The sequence below is a fragment of the Phyllobates terribilis genome, unplaced genomic scaffold (genome assembly GCF_046119375.1).
Source record: "Phyllobates terribilis strain yellow unplaced genomic scaffold, ASM4611937v1 Scaffold_1__5_contigs__length_1240528914, whole genome shotgun sequence".
NCBI classification, from domain to species: Eukaryota; Metazoa; Chordata; class Amphibia; order Anura; family Dendrobatidae; genus Phyllobates; species Phyllobates terribilis.
The window spans coordinates 345,282,012-345,305,524 of NW_027362761.1; positions in this window are offsets into that span (position 1 = coordinate 345,282,012).

Consider the following 23,513-nt stretch of genomic DNA (forward strand, 5'->3'; position numbering starts at 1 on the left):
GGCGGTGACGATGCAGCGACGGGCACGGCAGGGGGAATTTCGGGCTCTGCGACGGGGAGCTGGGGCAGGCACGCGGTTTCCCGGCTCGGGGTAGAGACGTCCCCTTTACCTGCCTCCGTCCGTTCAGCTCCCTTCTCGGCGCCGTCTCCTGCCTTCATTCCTCCTGCGCCATCCTCAGAGGCGGTCTGTCTCCTCGTCTCAGGTGGCGTGCTCCGCTGACGGGTGCCGGTCTGCTGGGCCATCTCTCGGCTCCACTCCGCCAACGTCTCTCGCTGCACCCGGGCCATCCTCCGTGCGAGGCCCTCCAACGCGGTCTGTGCACACTCCCGGTCTCGGGGGAGCTGTGCTAGGATCTCCAGCAGGCCTTCTGGAGTGGCGACCTGCAACAGGCTCCTGACCACTGGGTCGGTGCTGCCTGACTCTCCCTCCATCTCCGGGTGCGCTCTCTCCAGACTGCTCCAGGCGACACCCATCTTTGTTCTCTTGTTCTGTCTCCGCCCACATCGAGGGTGGTCCCGGGGCAACTTCAGTTCCAGGGGCAGTTCTCTTACGCTGATGGACACTTCCAGCATCACAGTCTCTGTTGGTGGGCGCGGTTTCCGCTTTTGGCGCCATTCTTCGACCTGGCCCACGATGGGAGGTGGCCTCTTGCCACCCTCTGGCACGCCCATAATGGCGTCCGCTCTTCCAAGGCGGGAAATCTTTGGAAATGGCGGGAATCGTCTCCCAGTGGCAGGAAACTCCATGGATGGCGGGAAAAAGCTGCAAATGGCGGACAACCGGCGGGAAACGACCTGTGATGGGGCCCGATGGCGGGGACCCTCCGGAACCGGCGGGAGACTTCTTTTTAAGGCAACGGTGAACTTTTCTTCAGGCACGCAGTACCCGGTTGTTGCGGGCACGTTATCCTGCCGACTACGCCAAAGTTGACGCGCCCCCTGGGCCAGTGCTGTTAGGGGATTACCCGGAGCCGGATCAGATGGGGGTTGTAGTCTCCGAGTGGCGGTGACCCGGTCCGTGCCCAGGGTGTCAAGCTCAGTGTGTGGCAGTCCTACAGATGTTATTAGAGTTCTTTGTGTCGACTACGCCACCCGTTGATTTGCGGTCAAAAGGCCGTCGCTGCAGCAGGGTCCGCTGAGGCTGTTGGTATGTGTGCAGCTTTGGTAGTATAACCCCCAACGGGAGGGGTATAGCCTCAGGGGGTCAGCCGTGGAGGATGGTGGTTGTGAAGGTGCAGCAAGGAGACTCAGAGGCATAAAATGCAGTTCCAGGGTTTTACTTACTGGTGTTGCTCGGGTCACTGTGTACAGCAGTGACCACCCAAGCCGTGCTGCGTCCACCAGGTCCTGGACTCGGTCAACTCCCAGGCAACTCCGGAGTGTGGTCCTGAGCTCCTTTCTGTCTCTCCCTTCTTCTGGCCGTTCCCACCAGGGATCCACCTAAGTCCGGCTCCCTCGGGCCTCTTGTTGGTCAAGCCTCCTCTGGGCTCCCTGACCCTATTCTTGGTCTGCCTTCCGGGTGGATTTAGTGGGTGATCGTGGCAGATCCTGCCCACGACCTCCGGTTCCTGGCTAAGGTGTGCTGTAGCCTCTGCCAGCTTGGGATCCGGTACCCTGTTGCCGACCCTTCACCCTATTAGCTCTCTTATGGGCTCTTGGGGTCCCCTCTGCGCCTCTGGGTCTCTCTCTCTTCTCCTCTGCTCTGCTTCTCAGGCTCTCAGACAGACTGTCTGACTGACTCACAGGCTGACTGACTGACTGACCCTGATCTAAGATGGTGCCCACCTTATATACTCCCTCTATGTGTGAGCTCAGGTGACCAGCACCCAATGAGCTCCTAACTTTACCCAGGCTGCTCCCCCTATCTGCCCCTACACTACTGGGATGTTCCACCCCCCTCCCACTCCAGCCAGGAACAGACACTGTCGTACCTGCACATTTCTCTAGTGGGAGTACCATCGGTCTGTTCCCCGGAAATGGGATGTGTGTAGTGCATGCAGCCTACTAGCTCAGTTCCACACTCCATCCTTACCCGGGAGTGGAATATCACACCTCTGGGTTGAGGTGCAATACCCCTGTAGCAGCCGAATCCTCAGGGTGCTACACATCACCCTTCCCCATTCTGTTCCCACACCCATTCCCACTCCTTCCCTAGTTCACCATACTGTTTCTTCACACATCTCCCCATTCTGTCTCCTAAAATTTCTCTCCCATCTCTCCCCAAATATAATAAATCTTCAGAAGAGCACACAGACATGCAAAAAGACACACAGACATGCAGAAGCGCACTTACACACACAAAAACAAGCGCGCACACAGACACACACTAAGGGCTCTTTCACACGTCAGTACGTGCGGTGACAGTTTCCACACGTACCAGAGACACTTGTACATGTAGACCCATTCAAATGAATGGGTCTGTGCACATGTCAGTGTGTTTCCACTTTCCACAGACCATGTGTTTGTGGGCAAAACACGCTGACATGTCTGTTTTTTACCTGCTGCACGGGCCCCAAAACGTCCCGCACACTGATGACAGTTAGCGCTCTTCCCAAGCACTGGGTGCTGAGCACTGCCCTCATCATAGTTTCCTGTCGGCGCTGTGATCAGCAGCTGCAGGGTCAATGATGAGAGTAGTAGTCTACTCCCTCTATGTTCAACTGTAAAAATAAGAATAAAATAAAAAAATCCTTATACTCACCTCTCCTAAGTGTCTCCTGCTGTGATCTGTGCGAGCGCTTATGCCGAGGAGAATGACTCCTGCAGCGAGCGGGCCCCAGAGCTGCGCTCAACAAGAGGTGTCCTGTCATTCACTGAGCGCAGCTCCGGGACCTGCTCGCTGCAGGAGTCATTCTCCTTGGCGTGAGTGCTTGCACAGATTACAGCTGGGGACCTGGACAGGTGAGTATAAGGATTTTTTTTACTTTATTCTTATTTTCACAGTTGAATACAGCGGGAGTAGACTACACTACTACTCTCATCATTGACCCTGCTGCTGTTGATAGCAGCGCCGGCAGGGAACCATGATCAGGGCAGCGTTCAGCACCTGGCTCTTGGGAACAGCGCTAACTGTACACTGATTCCCAGGCGCCAGTACGTGTCACATGAATGACACGGTTATCTCCAGTCCCGTAAATATCAGGACATGTGAAAGAGCCCTAATATACACACACAGATACACATACTCACAGAAATGGGGACATGTACACATGCAGCAAGCACACACAGAAATGCACATGCAGTCATGCACAGACACACTCAGACAATCACACACACAAAAATGCAGACACGTATACACACACACATATGCAGGCACATATACACACACACATGCAGGCATATATACACACACACACACACACGCATGCAGGCATATATACACACACACACGCATGCAGGCATATACACACACACACACACATGCATGCAGGCATACACACACACATGAATGCAGGCATATACAAACTGTACACACATACACACACTGTACACACATATGCAGGCATATACACACACGCATGCACACTGTACACACACACTGTACACACACATATGCAGGCATATACACACACGCATGCACACTGTACACACACACTGTACACACACATATGCAGGCATATATACACACACACATGCAGGCATAGATACACACATGCACGCAGGCATATGCATAAAAATTCATACAAACACGCACAAATTGTAAACTACCTTGACTTGTCTCCAACCCGGCCCATATAGTTTACAGAAGCGCTCCTAAGGCGGGTGACTGCAGTGCAGGGCACGCTGTGATGTCACTTTTAGCAGACGTGCGGCCCTGTCTGATAAGTGTGACGCTGCAGTGCAGCCCCTGCTCTCCTGCTCCCAAGCCCCTCCCGCTACTGTCGTGGACATCGTCAATTTGTCCTTGATCCAACTGGGTAGCCTGGAATAAAAGATATTAGTATTTCAGGCCTTTATAGCAGACAGGGCTTGGAATTGGATGGCATAAATGGCATAACGTCCCACAAAATTAGTCTCTTATCTAAGCCAGAGTATGGAGTCAATGACTGAGTGGACATGATTTGCAGGAGCTAGTCAGGAAGAATAGTAAAGAGTGTATCATAGCGTTATTTCATTTCCATAATGGAACAGCCTAAGCTAAGCCATCTCCAGGCACCAAAAAAAATACATATGCTACTTTTGACAAGTCATAAAAAATTGTTGGGGACAAAAGTCAAAATCTACAGTTCATTAGTTCACACAACCTTTGCAGGTCTTGGAATCTCTATCAAAATGGGCAGTAGTAAGCAATTGTGGAGATGTTCCTCAAGTAGAATATCCTGGAAAAGATAATTACTTTTCAGGTGTTGAGGAGCTGAAAGTATAACCGCAGGTATTTGAGGCAGTGCATTCAAACTAATTGAAAAATCACCTACCATTTGTTGACAGCAAGTTGTATAACCAGTCCAGATAAGTCCTTCATATCCAACAATAATGGTATTGATGCGGCTGTACCTTTGGAATCTATGGTTTGAATATTCTGCTTAGGCCAGTCTTAAAAGGCCAAGGGTGATGATGTCAAACGTGTTTGCTGGGTCAACACAGTAACCTGGCATGGACTAGCACAAAGGGAACCAGCCATTTGTCAATTTAAGTACATGCAGTCACCAACTTATGAACATACAACTTACATATGACAGCAAATTGAAAATGTCAGAAGTTCAAATAAAACCCCACCTAATACTCATCTCACAGCTGATCTTTCCAACTGCTGCGTGGCCCTCTTCTCTCGGCTATAGCACAGCACGTCTCAGGCCACCACTATACATCAGGACTTCTGTCTGTGTCCAAGCCTTAGCTCACTGCCCATCATAAGGTCACATTAAGATTGCAACCTTATGACATGCAGTAACCTCCGAGGCCTGGATGCAGCCAGAAGTCTTAGTGTATAGTGAAGAGGCTAGAGATATGGCCCGCAATGGTGGAAAAGAAGAGAGCCAGATGATGGGCATTCGGCAGTAGGTTCGCAGGTTGGCAGGAGTGGTCAGCAGTGAGGTGAGGGTGAGGGTAATTTTTTTTTGCCAGCCCTATTCCAATTTACATGTACATATCTGGGTAACAAACAAATCTACAGGACTTATTTAATTCATGACCTGGCCATTGCTTGTAGTGCAAAACTTTTTTTTATAGTTTGTGCAAGATAAGGAAATTGTGATGGTTTTAAAGCAATCCTAATTTACAGTTCAGGGAATGTTTATCAGGTAATATTAATCCTTGGATGTAACATACAATATTTGCTATGCAGCACCCCAATTTAGTGTACAAGTTATTAAGAATGTTGAACTCACTTCTTACAGGGTAAGCTAATCCTAAACTTCTAGGCAACGTGTGTAAATGTAAGTTGTGTGCCGGGGTGGGCTCCCCTGTATACATCAAAGTCATGAACAGGAAAGACAACTCCAATACCAGTTCAATCACTAACAAACACTTTACTTAAATATGTGAATAAACATACCAAAGAAAGGAGAAAGTTCACAGACACTCAGCCAGGAGGCCAAGACCCTTGTGGTGAACAGCGTGGTACCCTACCATATATGCCAACTATATTCATTATATCTTTACCTACTGGCATAACTGGTTAAAGCAGCTGCCTATTACCTGTTAATAGATCTAGAACAAGTAAATGGGTGTGGGATATGGGCTCACTTGTGGTACAGAACAACAGCTTATCATCTTACAATAATTTGACTCTATTCTCCAACCAAGAACTTGAACACATATCAAATAACTATAATGTTCCTCAGATGCTTTCTCCTGAACAAGCTCAGAAATGGCCTAAAGTCTGTTGCGTGCTTTAATAGCACCTAGGTGTAAATTGGAGATTTATAGTAAACACAGAGTCCTTAAGAACAAGGAAATATGTGATATAGCAGTGAAACCAGAAATCCCGTATGCTGATCTAGGCAAAAATTGCAGCTTGACATGGTCCATTTGCTTATTTAACCAGCTACTGGCTGTGTCTCAGTCTTGGGTATTTTGGAGCCAAAATGTGATAAGGTGCGTGCACGGTTACCGACTGTGATGACGCAGTGGGCCTTAGTTATCTCACTGATCTGGGTCTGCTCCGGACAAATACCGATGAATGGGGACAGATGAGGCTCCCCTTCAACAGATGAGCGACACCGCTGATGACTATGCCTTGACTCCTCAGTGGCATCCAGCACTACACGCTCTAGGTTCCAGCCTATTTCCATCTCTCAGCAGTATTTCTGACAGCAATCTTCTCCAATCTGATAAGGATCTGGTCTAGGGTAGTGTCAGCTGCACTCCGCCATGGCTCTTGTCCTCAGTGGGATGCTTCTACATCCTAATGTGACTGGACCTCCCTCCAGCATGTCCTCTATCTGTCCTTAGTAACTTCCAACTGCTCTAACCATGCGTCTGTTGCTGGGCAGATGTGTGCTTAAGAAACAGCAGCCTCTGTGGCCAAATAGCATTTCAGTCCATGTAAAGCAGTATCATTACTGACAGAAAGCAGGTGATAATCTTGTGTACAACAGGTGCAATGTTTACACGTATGCAAACACAGATAAGCACATCTATACCCCGCTAGTGAGCCAGGTGCTGCACCAGATGTACAGGGCTCACCATCCATCCCTTTAACCAGGTACATATGTGGCGCCCCGCTGCGCTTGGTACCACAGATCCTAGAAGAGTGCATTAATGGAATCCTCCACAAGAGGCCCCCATAAACATTCACACATCTCCACCTTCCACCTCAGACCAGCAGAGGGAGCCCTTTAGGGATATAAATAGGGAAGGTGGAGCTAGGCAGTAAGGAGTTCCTCTGAAGAGTTCCTGCAGGAAAGAAGCCTGAGAGAGGTTAGTCTGCAGTGGAGCTCAGTCTAGTTTAGAGAACTCAGCTAATAGTTCAGCAGGGGAGCACGAGGCTCCTGCTAGCTAGATTCAGGGAGCTCAGCTAGAGTGTAAGGTGTGCCGACCCCTGTAAGAGCGGTGAGGAGCGGCAAGCTGCTGTTAGTGTGAGTAGCCTAATGAGGGATTGAGCGTGGCCGAAGGCGAGTGGAAAGTGAGTAGCAGTGGGGGCAGAGGAGCTTACCCAGCTCACCCCGAAACATATATCGGACACCGGGTCCGAGCTTACCGGGATCTCTACGACCCAGTAAGGCATAACCGGAATCCCTGGAGAACTACAGGTCCCAGGTTCACCAGAGAGCTGATACGCAACAGAGCCAGGAGACACATAGGCCCCGTAAGCTGGGAGCGTGCACTCCAAGAGAAGGCCCTACCGCAACGTCAGCTGGTGCAGGACAGAGATAAAGTTAGGCCTAGCTTCAGGCTGGTCAGAAACTTACTACGCAGAGGCAAGAAACAGGAGGCCCTACACCCGCTCATTGGGGAGGATCCTGATGTGAACCCTTCACCCTACAGTGCTCCGGGATGTGCCTGAACTACCACCAGTAAAAGGTATTGAAGTGACTACCGTGTCCGTCCCCGTTCTTGCTCTGACCGGGCTTGGTCTCGCCTGTCCTGCATCCCCCTCTCCGTACGCTGCCCTGAGGCCTAGCTCCACCTGTACACTATAGTTGACACTCTGCTGCATCAGCCACGATCAGTGTTGTCACTGACCATGGGCGTTTTTAGATGCTGCTGTCAATAGTGACTATGGAATCTACAGTATATGGTTAACAGAGTGTAGGGGCTTCCTCTTGAACCCTATCAACACCCTGAGGTCATGATTATCAGCCATATCCTCCTTCTTCTCTCGCTTCCTCAAGCTCAATGTGGACAAATCTCAACTCATCATTTTTCCTCCATCTCTCGTATCTTCCCCACCTGATCTTTCTATCACAATAAATGACATCACGCATTCCCCTGTACCGGCAATCCGTTGCCTCGAAGTAACCCTTGACTCTGCCCTGTCCTTCAAACCACACAGCCAAGCTCTCGCCACCTCCTGTGGCCTCCAGCTCAAAAATATTTCCAGAATCCGTCCTTTCCTCAACCCTCAATCTACTAAACTGCTTGTGCATGCCCTCATCATCTTCTGCCTCGACTACTGCAACATCCTCCTCTGTGGCCTACCTGCTAACACTCTTGCATCCCTCCAGTTCATCCTTAACTTGGCTGCGTGACTAGTTCATCTCTCGCCTCGCTACTCCTCTGCTACATCCCTTTGCAAATCCCTTCACTGGCTCCCAATTGCCCAGCATATCCAGTTCAAACTACTAACACTGACCTACAAAGCCATCCATAACCTTTCTCTTCAGTACATCTCTGAACTAATCTCCCGATATACTCCCTTACGTAATCTCCGCTCCTCCCAAGACCACCTCCTCTCCTCCACACATATTCGTTCCTCACCCAATCTCCTCAAAGACTTCTCCCGAATATCCCCCATCCTCTGGAATTCTGTGCCTCAACACGTCCGATTAGCCTCCACATTTGGATCCTTGAGACGAACCTGAAAACCCATCTCTTCAAACAAGCCTACAGCCTGCCATGACCTTGCTTGCTGCCACCTCAACAACACCGGAGCTACTGCAACCCCCCCAACTTACTGTCTCCTTCCCCATTCCTGTAGAATGTAAGCTCGCAAGGGCAGGGTCCTCTTCCCTCTGTACCAGTCTATCATTGTTAGTTCATTTACTGTAAGTGATATCTGTATTTGGTATGTATCCCCTTGTCATGTACATCACCATGGAGTCAATGGCGCTATATAAATAAATAATAATAATAATAATAATGATTGTGTGGTCCTAATGGCTGCCATCACAATTTATGGCCAAATAATAACCTTAGCATCTGCCAGCTATAGTAACCTATTCAGAAGTTTGCAATATTTGGGTGGTAAAAAACATTTTTCATTCCTGCCATGTCACTTTGCATTAATGGATTAATAAACTTCCTGATAGCAGTTTTGAATATATTGAGGGGTGCTGTTTTTAAAATGGAGGTTTTCCAACATAAAGATCCCCCAATGTCACTTCAAAAGTGAATAGGTCCCTAAAAAAGTATACTGTATTGTTTAAATTTTCGCAAAAAAATGAAAAATTGCTGCTACATTTATAAACCTTCTAACAGCCTAACAAAGTAAAAGAACATTTTACAAATGGCGCTGATGTAAAGCCGACATTATGTAGATGTTTTTTATTAACTATTTTTGTGTGGTACGACTATCTGGATTAAAGGGATAATCATTCAAAGTTTGAAAGTTGCATTTTTTTAAGTTTTTGTCAAATTTCCGATATTTTTATAAATAAACGCAAGATGTATCGGCCTAACTTTACCATTAATAATCTCAAAATCAATGGGATATATTGAAGCATTGTAGAAATATTGTCATATAAAGTGACACATGACAGATTTGAAAAAATTTTGCCTGGTCACTAAGGTTAGTAGCATGTGTGTTCATACTCTATCTTTCCCTTTTATCTAACAAGAAAGTGTGTGAAATGTACCCTGTATCCAAAATCTGATGTCCAACTCTGGACATTTGCTACATGACGAATGTTTAATCCTTCAAGGGAGGAGGAATTGTCAGAACTAAGCTTGTGTGATGAACTAATCCTGTCACTCGGGGATGAAGCGAGAAGTGAATTAGAAGAATTCTTAAAGTCATTTCCTTGGTGATTAGCTATGATCATGTTGACACTAATGCAGTTTTTGCTCATTTCACTAAGCATACATGCTATGTGCACTGAGGAAAACATTGATCAAACAAAGAAAGTACATATTCTATTAATGCTTCTCAGACATCTTTTCAGAACTGACTTTGAATCATTGCCATAAGTACTTCATTATTGGCTGAGGGCTGATTTGATGCTACTTATCCTTTTACACAAAGAAGAAAGAAAAGTAGTACCATCCAATCAGCTATTTAAGACTTAAGCTGAAAATACCAAGGGTAAAATTGTGACATCTTTATAGAATAACATGCTAAATGTATTCATTGTGATAATAAAATATAGAACAATTTTTTAGTTTTTTGCACACTTTGTTTAAAAATAACACATTTACTAATGGGCCTCAATAGACGTCTGGGAGAATCTTGGGTAATGTCTATGTTTCCAGGAAAGCAGTACATATAAAGTATAGCTTGTACTGGCTAGGTGCTCAGTCTATGATACCTGTCCCCTACAAGGATATTGTAGCATGGATATCTACATATTATATGCTATATACTAATCATAATGACGCGCCCCCAGAGCCTATGGATGCTGGTGGGGGATATCACGGTGGCTGGCCCGGTCCGTGGCCCAGGGCGGTCAACAAAAAGGGGAAATATTATTTGTAAGGGGTTTGTAGTTTTAGGAAGTGTTTGTGACGCCACCTGTGGAATGCGGCTAAAGGGAGCCGCCGCTGCAGAGCAGTCCTCTGAAGCTGATGTTACTACAGCAGGGATGGTGTGGCTCTCCACAGGAAGAGCTAGCTCCAGGGCAGTGTAGGTGTTGCTGGTTGTGCTGGGCATTGTAGTGCAGGGGGAAAGATGACACAGCTGAAATAATGGACAGAGGCAGTGTGGTGCAGTCATCCGAGTCTTTACTCACAGTTGTTAAGTTCCTGAGGTTGCATTATAAAGTTTACAGCCTCCCACGGGGGTTCAGCTCTTCCTCAGGTAGGTTAGGAGCACCTGATCGAACCCCGCTTTCTTGTGTCCCTCTCTAGACCGACTTCACGCTGGGTCTTCTCCCTCCTGCCCTGCGCTTCCCAACTCTCAGTCCCACTCAGGTGCTCTGAAGTCCCTCCTGTCTAACTGGAGTTCCCGGACCTGCTTGACCCTCATGGATATAAGAGTGAGGCTTTGGCAACTGAACTATAAAAGCCAGAAGCCTCCGTTTTTTCCAGCCGAGACCTGGAGTAACACGGCTGGTCCAGGGGCCGGTCCCCTTCTTGCGGCCTGATCCCTCTGTCTTCTGACAGATTCGGGGCGTACGGGTGCCGTCCTGCACTCGGCGTACCCCCTGGGATCCCTTCTATAGATCGGCGCCTTCCTCCTCTGCTCCCCTCCTGGGCCTCTAGCACTAGGCCCCACTTGTGGTCACTACTAATGGACAAGATGTGAGGAAGAGTAGTCAAATGTTCTGGGGTCAGATACCAAGAGAGCACTTTGTAAACTAAAGGGGAAAGACAAATGCACAGTCAGATCAAGGTCCGAGTTCAAAAGACCAAGAAGATAGGGGATTAAAGCAAAGGGGGCTAGGTAAATAGTCAGAACGAGGTCAAAGATCAGGCAACAATAGATCAAGAAACAGAGCACAGGAATACAAGGCAAACATGAGAGCAAATGCTACAACTGGCAGAGATCTGGGACTGACAGCTTAGCTAAGTAGCTGGGTAATCACTTAGAACAGGGAAAATCTGATGGAAGCTCAGCATCTCCCAGATTGGATGGCTGAGTTGTCAAAATACTGACACCGCTGCATGCCCCTGCACTAGATTGGATGACTGAGCTGTCTATCGAAATACTGACAGCTTAGCACGCCCCTGCACTAGATTGAACAACTGAACTGTCACTCACTCCATGCAAGACACACTGAGTGGAGGAATCATGACAATAGCTTTCCATTCAAATAAATTCACCCATCTCTAATAATATCCGACCAGCACTGTGGCTACTTTGTATTCTTAATATGTAGAATTGTCAGGTCGATGCTGATCATGAACTGGTGGCAGATGTGTAAACCATTTTAGAGGGACAAGGCCTTGGCTGATTTAAAAACCCCATAGGGTGTGTGCCCTCAAAATCTTTATCAGGTGGATTCTGCCTGGAATCCACCTGAAAAAATGTTTCAACAAATAAGAATAGTGCACGGCAATATCAAAACCACATTGTTGCGCACATGTTTTGTCTTATGTCATTTCTTTTAACTGCTTTAGGACTCGGAAACCCTAAAGCAGTTAAAAGAAGTGACATGTTTGTTTGGCTGGCTTCATTTGAAAGCTGCTCCTTCTATACAATTGAAAGCATAGAGAAAAGATGACGGTAAATGACTCAAATGATACTGGCTAAGACACTTTCAGAAAACAAGGAAGGAGGCTGCTGGACCTAGCGTAGGCATACTAGCAGATTTTCCCAAATCTGCTACTTTACCTAGGACCTAAACGGGGACAGGAGAAAGCAGAGTGGGAAAAGATTGGGAAGGTAGTTGAAAAGTTGGTGTAAAATACATACAGGAGCGATGAGCAGGTAAAGAGGCAACAGATTGGACTAGAAGGAAAACTGGGTGGCAATACAGGATTACATAGGTTTCGGGCAGGCAGAGAGAGAAGGTCGGACTAATGGGAGAAGCCATTCTGATAATACAGTGGGGAAAATAAGTATTTGATACACTGCAGATTTTGCAAGTTTTCCCACCTACAAATAATGAAGATGCTTATAATTTTTATTATAGGTACCCTTCAACTGTGAGAGACGGAATCTAAAAATAAAAACCAGAAAACCACATTGTATGATTTTTAAATAATTAAATTGCATTTTATTGCATGAAATAAGTATGTGATCACTTACCAAACAGCAAGAATTCTGGTTCTCACAGACCTGTTAGTTTTTCTTTAAGAAGCCATCCTACTCAGCACTCATTATGTGTATTAATTGCATCTGTTTGAACTTGTTACCTCTATAAAAGACACCTGTCCACACACTCAATTAATCACACTCCAACCTCTCCACCATGGCCAAGACCAAAGAGCTGTCTAAGGACCCCAGGGACAAAATTGCAGACCTGCACAAGGCTGGGATGGGCTACAGGACAATAGGCATGCAGCTTATTGAGAAGGCAACAACTGTTGGCACAATTATTAGAAAATGGAAGAAACACAAGATGACTGTCAATCTTCCTCAGTCTAGGGCTCCATGCAGGATTTTGCTTTGTGGGGTAAGGATGATTCTGAGAAAGGTCAGGAATCAGCCCAGAACTACACGGGAGGACCTGATCAATGACCTGAACGGAGCTGGGACCACAGTTTCAAACATTACCGTTAGTAACACAGTACGCCATCATGGATTTAAATGCTGCAGAGGACACAAGGTCCCCCAGGTCATGCCATTATTCTAGAGAATTCTAAGCATATGTCTATATGAGAAAAGAAATGTGTTTTTTCATTATGTGAAAACTTGTGCATGGAAAATCACAACACTTTGCAGAATTAGCCATGTGAATCAGTTTTCAGCAAATCTCATTTACAGTGGGGAAAATAAGTATTTGATACACTGCCGATTTTGCAAGTTTTCCCATCTACAAAAAATGGAGAGGTCTGTAATTTTTATCGTAGGTACACTTCAGCTGTGAGAGACAGAATCTTAAAAAAAAATCCAGAAAACCACATTGTATGATTTTTACAGAAATAATTTGCATTCTATTGCATGAAATAGGTATTTGATACAATAGAAAAACAGAACTTAAATATTTGGCACAGAAACCTTCGTTTGCAATTACAGAGGTCAGACGTTTCCTGTAGTTCTTGACCAAATCTGCATGCACTGCAGCAAGGATTTTGGCCAACTGCTCCATGCAGATCTTCTCCAGATCTTTCAGGTTTCGGGGCTGTCACTGGGCAACATTGAGTTTCAGTTCCCTCCAAAGATTTTCTATTGGGTTCTGGTCTGGAGACTGCCTAGGCCACTCCAGGACCTTGAAATGCTTCTTATGGAGCCACTACTTAGTTGCGCTGGCTGTGTGTTTCAGGTCATTGTCAGGCTGGAAGACCCAGCCATGACCCATCTTCAATGCTCTTACTCAGGGAAGGGGTTTTTTGGTCAAAATCTCTCAATAAATGACCCCATCCATCCTTCTTTGCAGTCATCCTGTCCCCTTTGCAGAAAAGCACCCTCAAAGTATGATGTTCTCCCCATTTTGCAGCTTTAGGAACAAATTAAAATGGCATCCGAGAAGAAATAACATTGCTGCACTATAAACGCACAGTACCACTGTCCAGTGATGTAGAAACACTATGATTACCTTCATACAGTTACTGAATAACATAGCTGTACAGAGTCTATATAAGAATACTATTGTGCCGTAACTGAATAAGCCATACTACATATTTTACAGAAGGGTAAAAATATTCCTTTTAGTATTTTTGAGGAGTATTTTTATCCAAGGAGCAGTGCCTAACTTGTAATAGCCCAAATTTGTGATAGAAGCTGAAGGTATATGCAATGTTAACAACTCGCTATTTATACTTGAAAACATGAATAGATTCCTTTAACGGAGGTAATTCTAAACCAATTTTATATGGTACACTAGTAATTAGAAAGAATACAATGGGTTCCGACAATCAAGATTATCCCGGCTCCATGTAGTGACGATCACTGTTGCATACAATCAATACAACGGAAGCAAGAAAAGTGTTTTCATAATCTAGGGGCTATGATTAGGGGGCTTTGCAGTCAGAATCCCCCTGACCTTAGAATTAGGTGGCAACAGAGAGAAAATCCTTTAGTGGGGTTGTACAAAGTTTCAAAGTTATCCTCTATCCATGGGATAGGGGATAACTTCCCGATCACTGGGGGTCTGACTGATGGGAACCTGACCGATCCGGAGAACCAAGAGCCTTGTGTGAATAAAGTGATGGTCGATTATGTGCACTGCCGCACCATTCGTTCTCTATGGGATGGCTCAAGATACCCGAGTGCTGCTCTTGGCTGGTCCTTTGCACTCCCATTAAGAATGAATAGAGGTGCAGTGCGCATGATCAACCACTGCCCCATGCATAGTCTATGGGACTGCCAGAACTAGTGGAGCAACTGTTCTTCACTATTTTTGGCAGTCCTATAGACAATGAATGAAGTGGGTTTGCTGCAGAATCCTGTTCTTAGGATTGCTAGGGGTCCCAACAGTCAGACCCTGATCAGTATGTTATCCCCTCTCTTTTGGATAAGAGATAATTTGCTATTTTGGAAATAACCCTTTATTACATCAATTTGCTTATTTTTTCCCCTCTGCTGTCCACTTTTATTATGTCCATTATTCCCTCTGATTTTCAGTGCAGCCATGTAGTATATGTCGACTCTGTACATTTATCTGAAGAGGGATTTGGCCTCCCCCACCCGTCTGTCATAATTGTAGATGAAGCGCGCAGGAGAACAGAAGCCAGGGGAGGAGTGAGGTATAGTCAGTTATAGATCAGAGCACATGAGCTGCCATTATTCTCTGCAGTGCAGTCTTTTTAAACAGGACAATGTGCTGCCTGAGAACCATGATCTTTTGTGCAGTAAAAAATATATTTTCACCAGATGACCATGCCTTTCGCTCGTTAATAGGGTGATTAGCAGCCTGTATACACTGCACGGTTATCATGATACAAGCATTCCTAAGATAGCTCGTTCACAATAATTGTACTGTGTAAATAGACCTTCCTTCGGTTCTGCACAAGCTGCCCAAATTTTACAGCCACATAGACATACAGTATATGAGGCTCTTTAGTTTGGGTCAGGAGATACATGGTCAGTCCATCCTTCACTGTCTGCATTCGGACGTCTGAATTCGGTTTAAGGACTCGCTCAACCCAGTGTATACATCGGATGAGTGCTATCCAATTTTTTATTGGACAGCACTCAGACCAATGTAATGCAGCAGTGCTGATGCCCTATTTTTTTCATAAACATCCGAGTGAAGTCTGAATTCCGCGGAGAAGATGGAGATATTTTTTTCTCCATCTTCTCCTTACAGTGTTCTCCGATTCTCTCACATGAGGAAATCGGATCACGCTATGCTAACACTCTGATCAGACTCTGATCAGAGTGTCAGTAACAAAATGAACTCGATATTCTTGGATGAGAGAATCTATGATGGTGTGAACCCGGCCTAATACTGATTTTGTCTTGGCAAGGTGTGTGTGCTAGTGTCACCCGGATGATACGCCTCTGTAGACTGCATGGTGTCGTTGTACTTGGCAGGTAAGGATCAGGTAATAATGATAATTTTATTTATATAGCGCCAATGATTCGGTCGACAGGGGTAGGGGTACTCGGATACCGGGATGGATGGGTTACTTCTGTGGGGATCACGGTTGGTCGGTTCCCGGTTCCGTGCCCTGGACCGTCAGTAAAGGGATGGGGGTGAGGATGATGGGAGTATTGTGTCCTGACACCTCCTGTGGTAACTGGTGAAATCGGTTACCAGCGCTGTGTATGGTTGCTGAGGTGATCAGCATACGGCTTGTACGAACACTATAGGCAGTAATGTCAAAGTAGGCACACACACACATTAAGTCTTTGTTTCAGTACCTTTCTTTTACTGATGTCCGGTAGCAGGTACAGTTCAGGAGGGTAACCAAGTTTTCGGTGCAGGTAGAGATATTCACTCTGGAGATTTGTGAGGCCTCCTCTAACAAAGTGTGCGTTGTTTGGGATCAGTCCTGCCTTAAGCTGAACCTGCCACCTTTTACTTTCTTTGGGGTCCTTCTCCACAACTGACATTGAGGACCTTTCCTTGGGGCTACCAATTCTCTTTCTGGGCCCCTGGTCCTATACTTGGTCAAGTTTGGCAACTCTTTCCCCTTCTTCTTCTGGGGGAGTAGATCCTCCTGATCTGTCCGGGTTTTCTATGCTATTCCGGAATTAATAGCAATCTCAGTCTCCGGTGTCCGAGTGAGCTAAAGGGATAATCGTTTTATCTCTTTCTTTCTCCTTCTAGCCTCCGTCCCTCTCTCTAGGGCGCTTCACAACTCAGTCCTGTTTCCTAGTTCAGGGCTTAACTGGTCCCAGCCAGCAGCTCTCTGTCTCTCTCCTCCTTCACCCGTCTCTAGACTAACTGCCGCTTTGCTGTCTCCCTGGAAACTGACTCCTCCCCTCAGACCTGGGGTGGAAGGTGTTGTGTGTGCCCAAGTGTACATCTCTCCCTGCACCTATGGATCCTGTGGTAATCCCCCGTAGGGGTGCCACATTCCCCCCTAGTTAACTTCAGTCCTCCGGAACTGAAACATTTTTTTTTTTTAACAAAGATAACATAACATTAACATTTATATTTGTAATTTGAACAGAGTCTCAAAAATAAAATTTACAATAACCAGGGAAAATGGGAAAAACGGATAACCAGTCCATACAACGCTAGTCGATCTGCTGCAGGCTGTTAAAGGGAATGTGTTTTTGCCACCACCAGTCCTGTGGCTTCGGTCCATTCTTAAAAAATTTTCAAAAAGTTTCAGACGTCCAAACAGGTAAAGTCTCTTTAGGCTTAAAGATTCAAATAGACTTAATAATTCACAATACACAACAAAATATTTACTACGTGTGCCTCGGCACAAGGGTCCTAGGTACTGCAGGGCCTCTCCCGGTCATAAGCGCTGTAGGCCCTTTGGCCCCGGGGTCACCTATTGGCCAAGATTTTGCTCTCCCTAGACAGCTTCTTATGCCAACTCTACTCACCCCTCTTTTTTTTATATTGTGTACCTGGTGTAACCTGTTTTGGTCTACTCGTCACCCTTCTATATACTGACTTTAACTATATATTTAAATTATTGAACCTATTTACATTTCCCACTTGTTATGGTGTACTCCCTGTGTCTGAGTGGTGGGTGTCCAAAATTAATACGTGATGACCTCCGTATAACTGGTATCCCACTGGTGCGTAAGCCTGGTGTGGAGCGAACACTACTTACTGACTCATGTGTTGGTCTACGTAGCACAGGTATGCCGGAGTGTCTTCCCACTCCCCTAGTGGGAATTGCAGGTACACCGAATGCAGGATTCCTTAGCTCGGCTGCAGCAGGTGGTTCTTCTGCTCTTGATCCTTCTACTGGTTGTGGGAATGTCAACATGGGAATTAAATATGCTCCTTCTATTTGGGGCCAATCTGCGGGTAACTCTCCTAAGATTGTCTTAATTGTCCTTGGCGTCTCTTCTTCTAGTATGGGACAAGGGATATATTCTTTTTGTTGTAAGGGTTGAGGACACTTCTTTAAGAGGTGTCGGGACACTGTTGCTGTTTATTTTTCCGATATCCCTGCTGATTAGACAAGTTTTCTGGTTGTCAAAATTGGATGGTAATACAGTGTATGGTTCTTCTTCCCATTGATTATCTAGCTTATGAAGTCTCTTTTTCCTTTTCAAAACCAATTCTCTGGGGGTTAACGGGATTCCTTGTACATTTTTATTGAAATTGGATTCTTGTCTTTCTCTGGATTTTGCTAGACTTTTCTCAACACACTCTTGTATTTTCTTGTATTGTTCTGTTCTTCTAGTATCCCAATCTGCACTTGAGTGGTCTTCCTCAGGAACTACAATGCCAATTTCAAAGTCCACTGGCAATTTTCCTGGTCTCGCTCTCATCAAGTATGCCGGGGTACAATTAGTTGACCTTACTGGGATGTTGTTATAGATGTCGATCAGATCTGGTAATTTCTCTGGCCATCTATTTCTGTCTTCCAAGGGTAGAGTCTTCAGCAATTCTATTACCACGTGATTCATTTTTTCGCACATTCCGTTAGTTTGGGGATGGTAAGGCGTGGTACGAATTTTCTTGCATCCATACAAGCTACAGAACTCTTGAAATATTTCCGCTTCAAAGGCAGGACCCTGATCTGTCAATACCTGTTCTGGATATCCATGTGGCCTGCAGAAATAAGCTTGAAAGGTTCTTGCTGCTGTCTGAGCTGTCAAATCCTTCACAGGAGCTACCACTAGGAATATGGAATAGTGGTCCACCATGGTAAGAGCATAAGTATAGCCTGATCTACTGGGTGTGAGTTTGACATGATCCAAGGCTACTAGTTCCAAGGGCTGTTTGGTTATGATAGGCTAGAGTGGTGCTTTCTAATTGTTACGATCTCCTCTTCTTAATGAGCATGGGCCACAATTTTTACATCATTTTTCTATCAAAGACCTCATGCCAATCCAATAAAACCTCTCATGTAACAGTATTTCCAGTTTTCTCCATCCAAAGTGTCCTGCTCCATTATGGTACGCTTCCAATACCATTTGGACGTCTCTCTTTGGAACCACAGCTTGCCATACCATTTCATGTGTCCTTGGATTGATATACCGTCTGCACAATTGGTTTTTATAGATAAATAACCTGCTTCTTTCTTTCCACAGGTATTGGGCCTCTGGGGGAGCATTCTTCTCAATTTTGGAATCCGGTTGGGTTACCAGCCTCTTCACTAGGCTCACTGCCGGATCGCTGTCTTGGGTTTCTTTCCATCCATAATGAGGCAGCGGGTTTAGTGCAACATCCTGACAGTTCTGGTAGAAATGGGTTTCTGTCATTTTCCATTTTCTACTTTTATGGAAAGCTGGAAGTTCTATTTCCTCCAAGTCATATGTTTCTTCTTCAAGCCATTGCAAATGTACTTGAGGGTTTCTGGAGAGGGCATCAGCATTTACATTTCCACGGCCTGCCCGGTGCTTGATGGTAAAGTCGTAATTCGATAGCCGGGTCATCCAGCGCTGCTCCAATGCACCAAGTTTTGCAGTATCCAAGTGTGTTAGCGGATTGTTGTCCGTAAAGATGGTAAATTTTGAAGCTGCTAAGTAATGCTTGAACCTCTCCGTGACTGCCCAGACCAAGGCCAGGAACTCCAACTTAAAGGAACTGTAATTTTCCGGGTTCCTCTCGGTAGGTCGAAGTCTTCTACTGGCATAGGCAATTACTCTTTCCTTGCCTTCTTGTATTTGGGACAGTACTGCTCCCAGGCCTACATTACTTGCATCCGTGTAGAGGACAAATGGTAGGTTATAATCTGGGTACGCCAAGATTTCCTCACCGGTCAGGGCCTGTTTCATTTGTTGGAAGGAGTCTTCTTGTTTCTTTCCCCATTCCAACGGCGGCTCTGAAGACCTTCTCTTATTAGCTTGGCCTACCAGAAGATCTTGTAGGGGCGCTGCCATCTTCGTGTAGCCCTTAATAAATCTTCTGTAATACCCAACCAAACCTAAGAACTGATGTACCTCTCTGACGGTGGTCAGCCTCTGCCAGTCCTGGATAGCTGTCACTTTTTCCAGATCTGGTGCTACGCCATCCGCGCTGACCACATGCCCTACGTATTGGACTTTTGGCTTCAGCAGGTAACATTTAGATGGTTTGAGCTTCATTCCATACTTTGTTAGAGCTGTAAATACCTCCACTAGGTGTTCCAGATGTTCTTCATAGGTTTTGGAATACACTATGACGTCATCCAGGTATAAAAGTACCGTCTCAAAATTCCGGTGACCCAGGCAGCACTCCATGAGTCTCTGAAACGTCCCCGGTGCATTGCATAACCCAAATGGCATGCTATTGAATTCGCATAGGCCCATTGGTGTTGTAAATGCTGTTTTCTCCCGGTCTTCTTCTGCAACGTAGACCTGCCAATACCCACTAGTGAGATCAAATGAGGAGAAATATTTAGCAGTCTTTAATGCAGCAAGAGACTCCTCTATCCAGGGTAACGGGTAAGCATCTTTGTGAGTGATCTTATTGACCTCCCTGTAATCCACACACATCCTCATAGTGCCATCCTTCTTTCTAACTAAGAGGAAGGGGGCCGCCCAGGGACTACAGCTATCTCTTATAACCCCGGCCTCCTTCATGTCCTGCAACATCTCTTTAGCACACTGGTAGTGGTATGTCTCACTTTAATCGGGGGATGATCTCCTGTGGGTATGTGATGGCGTACCCCTTTTATCCTCCCAAAATCTAATGGATGCTTACTGAATACTTGGCTAAACTCTTGTACTACCCGGTAAACTCCTTGCTTCTGGTGGTCGGGAGTGGCATCAGTCCCTATGTGCAACTGCTGACACCACTCCTCCAGCTGTCCCTTGGGGTTGTTGTCCTCCGCCTGACTTGATGAGGGCAAGGGCTCTAATGTCTGTATGTTGTTATTACTGACAGTGTACAGCTTTGCTTTAGTAGCATACCGGGGTAGTTTCACTTCTTCCTCACCACAATTCAACACACAGATTGGTACTCTTCCCCTGCATACATCCACCACCCCTCTAGCTGTCAGCAGTGTAGGTCTACGCTCTGAATATACCGGTTCTACAACTGCCTGGTATTCCTTTCTTCTGATACCCATAGCTGCTCGACACCATATCATCATTTCAGTGTTTGGTGGTGATACAATGGGAAACGGGTCTATTACCCGCACACTGCCAATCCCCCCCCAGACAGATTTACCTGTTGCTTGTGAATTAAGGCACGGATTTGTCTGTGAAGGACTCTCCTCCACCCAATGCCAGCAGTCTCTGTAATCTGTTGGAGTAAAAACATCACTTCTTCAAGGCAGTTTTCAATCACATTAGTACCAAGCACCATGTAAGGACATTTGTTATTGGGGTCATCTTCTACCACACATAACCCTTGGCCTCTCAACTCCACCCTCCCCAGCTTTATTGTCACTTCTCTAAACCCCACCTGATTCAGTGGTTGACCATTAGCTGCTAAAATGACAAGACTAGAGTCTGGGGGCTAAGATCAGCATCAGACCAAAATTGCTTATAAAGGATATGTGGTATGGTGGTGACTTGTGACCCAGTGTCCAATAGGGCCGATGTGGGGATTCCTTCTAGCGTAATGTTGAGGTACGGGCTGCCTCCCACATACCGACTATGCCAGTCATATGGGCCCTGCCGTTTTATTCCTAGGGGTTGGCCCTGGGACCCAGGAATCTCGGGTTTAAACGACATCTTCTTGCAAAGTGGGCCAGTTTGTTGCAACGAAGGCAAACGGGTTGTCCTGAAGAATCCGTGTGGTCGGTGGCTCTGCGTCGGAATGGTGCGTTGGTCTCCTGAACGGGTGACTTGTTGATCCCCTCCACGGGCGACATGGCTCTGCGTTGGAATGGTGCATTGGTCCCCTGCACAGGCGACATGAGCTTTCTCCTCATCCATGGAACATCCTAAGGGGATTCAGCTAACTCGATTTTGCTTGGTGGTTGTGCCTCCGGTCTGGCTTGCAAGAGTTTTAGCACGTAGTCCATGTTTTTGGTTAGTTGTAACACTTGATTACGTAGGTCATCAGCTGATTCGAGTACGACAGCTTGTCCTACCGCTTTTACAGAGTCTTTAGGGGTAGGCTCTAAGTTCATGTGAGAGGTATTAACCTGCCAGGATGGGATTGCAGGTTTTGCAGGTAATGGGTCTCGTAGTACAGTTATAGCACGGTCCTTTAAGGTATCAAAATCCACATTTGGATGATCTAGGACCCACATGTGCACCTGCTGACGGTGAAAGTTTGATCTCAACCCATTGGTAAACTGTTCTGCAAGCAATTTATCTTCGTCTTGCACACTTGCTGGATCTACCTGTTTTATGGACCGGAGAGCCGCTTGTAAACATAGGGCAAAGTCTCTGATGGTATCTTGTGGTCTCTGCTTGTATTGGTAGAATAGCATCCTTAGTTCAGACTGTGTGCGTTTTTCAAAAGCAGCTTTGAACTTATCAAACACATTTTCTATAGAGTCTCCATCAGCATCGCTCCAAGTCTCAGCTTCTAGCTCTGCTGCACCTATTAATTGTCCATGCACAATGGAGGCTCGCTGCTTTCCTGTCATTGCATACATGTGCAGCACCGCACACATTTTACGTTTGAAAGCTGCTAAGGTACCGGGTTTACCTTCATACGTCGGTAACCACTTGACTCCCGGTACATACGGCAAGGCAATTGGCATTATCGGGGCCATCGCTCCAGATGCTGCGGCTCCTTCACCAGCTGAGGAACCAGCTGCTGCTGGGTCTTGGGCATCCCCTCCCTCAAGGTCTCGGGCATCATCTTTTTCACTCATGACGGTGCCCCCCTAGTTAACCGTTGCCAGCTGCTACGATTAACTCCTTCAGTAACCGGTGACTCTAAAAAAAAAAAAGACGGGGCTATCCTCGCGCTCCTTTAGCCGCACCCCCGTGACTCTCTCCGCTCTGTGATGTAGTTTAATTTCTCTATGACGCAGCAATGACGGCCCGTTTTACAGTACACAAACTTTCAATAAAGTCCAATTTAAGCACACAGAACCCGGTTCTACCGGGCCCGGTATCCTGTTTGTGACGCCAAACTGAGTCGGTCGACAGGGGTAGGGGTACTCGAATACCGGGAAGGATGGATTACTTCTGTGGGGATCACGGTTGGTCGGTTCCCGGTTCCGTGCCCTGGACCGTCAGTAAAGGGATGGGGGTGAGGATGATGGGAGTATTGTGTCCTGACGCCTCCTGTGGTAACTGGTGAAATCGGTTACCAGAGCTGTGTATGGTTGCTGAGGTGATCGGCATACGGCTTGTATGAACGCTATAGGCAGTAATGTCAAAGTAGGCACACACACATTAAGTCTTTGTTTCAGTACCTTTCTTTTACTGATGTCTGGTAACAGGTACAGTTCAGGAGGGTAACAAGGTTTTCGGTGCAGGTAGAGATATTCACTCTGGAGATTTGTGAGGCCTCCTCTAACAATGTGTGCGTTGTTTGGGATCAGTCCTGCCTTAAACTGAACCTGCCACCTTTTACTTTTTTTGCGGTCCTTCTCCACAACTGACAATGAGGACCTTTCCTTGGGGCTACCAATTCTCTTTCTGGGCCCCTGGTCCTATACTTGGTTAGGTTTGGC